Genomic DNA, 5,000 nt, shown 5'->3' with positions numbered 1-5,000 from the left:
GCTTGGAATCGGTGCAACCCTAGTTAAAATATTTTCACACCAAAAGTTGTTTATTTTTATTTTGAAGCAAACAGAAAGTGAATATGCACAAAGGGCTGGTTGTTCACTGGCTGATAAGTAGAATTCACACAGTGGCAAAGCTCACAACATAAAAACAAAAATACATTTTTGAAGAAGCCGAGGCGAAATGCGCATCAAGGCGGCATTACTCTGTGCATAACATTAATTTGTGTATATGTGTGAAAAATGTTCCACATATACTTAGTATATATAGGATCTCAAACTTTATGGTATTTTGGGGACTGGTATATAGGATATTGGTACCGGATTGGGGAACACATCCCTTAGATCTAGCCACATACTAGTACTTTAACCTGGTCACCTAATATAGTCTAACTGCCACTTGCTGTATATTATTTGTCTTAGCCAGCTGTGTGAAATATGTTCCACAGTGACTGAGTATTTACATTATGCTATAGTACCGTTATATCAACTTGGTGGTACGTTATCACCGGACCTTGTGGGACTATGTTCCTATTTTGTTATTTACTTTATACATAGTTATTTCGATCCAGTCTCCTTTTATATAAATATATAGTTGGGGTGCTCCTCACCTCTTATACTAGTAATTTAATTGGACTTAACGTTATACACTATACATATTTTTAATTTTTCATTTTTATTCTAATATTGAGGGGATCCCCCCCCCTTTATCTATTTATCCAATAAAGGTTATATTTTATTCTATTCTACTGTATGTCATTGTTTCTTTCACTCTAAATAGTACCTAAGCGAGTGCTCTTTACATTAGTCAATTAAGTAGAATTCACACAGTGACAAAGTTCACAACATAAAAACAAAAATACATTTGTTTTTGTCTTTTCTATACAGGAAAATCAATTTTACAGAAAAAAAGAAAAATATCTACGGAGCTCCACACACTATTTTTTTTCTATAAATGACAATACAATTTACTAAAAAGCGCACAACTTACGGCCACACCGGGGTTGCGTATATATCTTCTTTTAGATGCAAAAAATAAAAAATTCATTGGTGCGTTAAAAATGAAAGGTATTTTTTTGACACAAAAAACATATCATGTGATAATATAAAGGTCCGTGTTAGGCTTGTCACCTGACAAGTTTTTTGCAAGCTGGTAAAACGTAATTTAAAAAATGGCTCACCCAAAGTGTTAACTAACTCCCACTGCATTGCTGCTTTTTCAACAAAGGCTACCAAGAGAATGAAGCAAATTAGAAAGTTATTTAAAATTGTATCTTCTATATGAATCAACAAAGAAAAATGTGAGGTTTCATGTCCCTTTAATTTAATATAACTGTATTTCCCTCCATTACTACTATTTTTAGAGGAATGAATCCTTCATCTCATATAACTAGTATCTAGTTCACTATTGTTCCAGCAGCGATTAAGACTTGTCTTTTTTTTTTACTACTATATACAATATGTTATCAAATGGGTAAAATCCAGTTAGTTGTGTTTTTTTTTTTTATTATTTATAGATATTTAATAGTTTCCTGTTTGGGGATTTCTTTCTCTGCAAGATTTTCTTAAATGAAAAAAAAAAATTACATTGAAAACTATAGAACATATTAAAAAGGGATAATAAACCCAATTTTTTTCCTTTCATGATTCAGATATCAGCAATATTTCTTCGTTCTCTAGGTATCTTTATTTAAAAAGCAGAAATGTAAGCTTAGGTGCAGGCCCATTTTTGGTTCAGCACCTGGCTAAATGTAGCCACCAATCAGCAAGCGATACCCAGGGTGCTGAGCCAAAAATGAGCCAGCTCCTAAACTTTACATTCATGCTTTTTTCAAATAAAGATACCAAGAGAACAAAGAAATTTTGCTAATAGGAGGTAAATTAGAAAATGTTGATTTAGTATCCCTTTAAAGGGGAGGTTTCTAAATAAAGGGACATGTGTATTTTGTGAGAACTAGAGTTGAGGTTAGCCTAAACGATCCTGCACCAAAAATATGAATACTTTAGTATTCTCTATAGAAATGCCACGTAAACAACAGATGACAAGCAGCAATCAAGGTCCCAGTGTGGGGGGCAGCAACAGGTAATAACATTTTCCTTTTCAATGACTCTATGTATTGGGCACTGTTATAAGGAGGCCTTAATGTACACAGAGATAAATATGAGGTCTGCCATTTTTGTATGTTTTTAAGAGCAATAGATTGATGCTTCGATCAGTAAAATTGGCTATTTCATATACAAAATAAACCTAAAAGAAAATGTGTCCCATACTCTGCAACTACTATAACAAGTCATTGGGGGTACTAAATAGATTTCCTTTACCTCCCTCTAGTCATGAGTGTTGCCATTTTGGAACCTAGGTTACACTGCAGGTATCTGAAGGAGAGTTACTGCTCATGTGCAAACAAGTCAGCTCTGGAATGTAGTGGAAGACAGATTTCAATATGGCAGCACCCATAACTAGAGGGAGGTGGGGGGAATAGCTGCAATACCATGGTCATAAATGTATTTAGTGTTTAATGTCCCCTTAAGGGGAAACACATTTTAAAGTACAATGTCCCTTTAAAAACATATTCTCTATGTCTACCTGTTCACATTTGCTTAGCCAATAAGAGGCTATAAAATCTTGAGCACTGCTCTAAACAATTATTGTGTTCCATGAAGGCAAAGAACTGCAGCATACTTAAAGGGACATAAACCCCAAATGTTCCTTTCATGATTCAGGTAGAACATACAAATTTAAACAACTTTTCCAATTTACTTCTATGAACTAATGTGCTTTATTCTCTTGGTATCATTTTGCTGAAGAAACAGCAATGGACTACTGGGAGCTAGCTGAACACGCAGGGTGAGCCAGTAACATGAGGTATATATGTACAGCCACCAATCAGTAGCTCCTGAGCCTACCTGGTATGCTTTTCAACAAAGGATAGCAAGACAAGAAAACAAATCAGCTAATAGAAGTACATTGGAAACTTGTTTAAAATCATGTTCTATCAGAATCATGAAAGAAACTTTTTTGGTTTCATGTCCCTTTAAAAGACCATTATGAAAAAAATCAATGCTGTCATTCGTTGTAATTTTATCACTACGGCCCTGCAAATCAATGCAAAGGGCTTTGGTAAAACACATAGGTAAAGTACCGTGCAGGACCAGCAGTTCTCTGTGTTTTACCCCTTTTATATAGATTTGCAAGGTCAGTTGTGCTAAAATGACATGCACTTTTCTTCACTATAATGGATTTATGAGTCTTTCTAAATGAGTAAACAAAACACAATTTTCAGAGTATTAAAGGGAAAAAAAGATCAAAATTTAAATATGCATAAATGTATTTCAATTTAAAAATAGAACCATGTTTGCAATATACGTCCATTAGCAAAATGGTTCTAGTAAAAGCTACTACTTTTTTTCTACGGCATACGCACATATGCTGTGAGGGCCCCGTGCATCAGCATTCAAGCTGGGAGCTAGCAGTGGTGTGTATTGATATACAAGCCAGTGCTGACCCTCTGAGAAGGTTTGGGGTTTGTATACTGGTGCACTGGCCCGCAAAGCATATCTGCATATGCCCCTGACAACAGTAATAACTTTTACTAGAAGCATTTTTGCTAATGAAAGTATATTGCAAAGATGTGCACATTTCAATGTTAACCTTTCTATCCTTACAGGAAAAGGAAACAGTATTTGTTACTGTGCATAAAGGTGCATGATATTTCAGTAATAGAATTATCTAATGTATTAAGCATTTTAATTCTGCAGAAGTTTACTGAAGTACTTAACACTTTGTGCATTTTTTTACTTTAATATTTCATTAGTCATTTTATAACATTTGTAAAGTACATTTTATGTACTTATTATTTATTGTAATAGATGCAACCTTCTTCACATTCAGAGTTCCTTTTAGTGGCTTTTCAACCATGAAGAACTATCTAAAGTGACACACTATTTAGAATCTGATCTCCCGATTGTGCTTTGAATTATAACTTAACCTCAGAGGCGCATAATGTGGATAATTACTATGTGTTTAAGCAATGCAAATCTATTAAACACATAGTTAAAGTCAGCTTCAGAGCAGTATTGTACAACTGAGAGCAGTTTGAAGACATCTTGTGAGCCAATGAGAAGAGGCTTGCTTTTCTATAGCCACCAATCACCAGCAAGCTCCTAGTAGTGCACTGATGCTCCCGAGACTACCTAGGTGTGCTTTTCAACAAAGGATATAAAGGGAAAAAAATCAATTTGATAATTGAAGTAAATAGAAAAGAAAGGGATATGAAACCTAATTTGTTTACATGATTCAGACAGAGCAGCAATTTTAAGCAATTTTCTAATTTACTCCTAATATCAATTTTTCTTTTTTTCTCTTGGTGTTTTTATTTGAAAAGCAGGAATGTAAAGCTTAGGAGCAGACCCTTTTTGGTTCAGCACCTGGGTAGCGGTTGCTAATTGGTGGCTAAAAGTCAGGCAGTTCCACAGATCCATGACACCTCTGATACACTTACAATAAAGATGTCTTACCAGCCCAACAACAATGAATACCTCTTCAGATCTGCTAAAGGGAAATCACAGAAGCACCAGTATTTATAAGTTTAAAAAATAAAATCTGATTTCTTTCAATTTTAGGAAGGTAAAAAAAAAAGAATTCAGGAAGACATGAGCAAAACATACAAATTATCATGTAATTCAAATTCAGGTTAAATATATATTCTGATATTTAGTAAATTGATGTCTCAACAAGTACATTTATTATGCACTGCAACAATATATATTATTTCCCCCAATTTAGTAAGTTATTAGTCTCCTATTTTTAATATTGGGTAGACTTTTTTTCCTGACAACTAAATTATAATGATTTCCCTGCCACTGGCACACGAGAGGTTAATGCAGAAACTGTAATATAACCAAGATCCTTTTTTTTCATTTCTTTCTTAATTTAAACTGATGTTTCATTTAAACTCAAATTTCCTTTATTAAATTGTGCACTTTTTTAAGACTGG

General features: G+C 34.0%; 1 protein-coding gene across 1 annotated transcript in view; it reads right to left on the bottom strand.

Annotated features, from left to right (window-relative positions):
- Positions 1 to 5,000, bottom strand: part of SFMBT1 (Scm like with four mbt domains 1) — an 80,375-nt gene that overhangs the window by 74,801 nt on the left and 574 nt on the right. The gene's annotated exons all lie outside the window — the stretch shown is intronic.

This window comes from Bombina bombina, chromosome 7 (genome assembly GCF_027579735.1).
Source record: "Bombina bombina isolate aBomBom1 chromosome 7, aBomBom1.pri, whole genome shotgun sequence".
Lineage (NCBI taxonomy): Eukaryota > Metazoa > Chordata > Amphibia > Anura > Bombinatoridae > Bombina > Bombina bombina.
The sequence above is the reverse complement of the archived record's forward strand: the minus strand, read 5'-3'. Positions and strand labels throughout refer to the sequence as shown.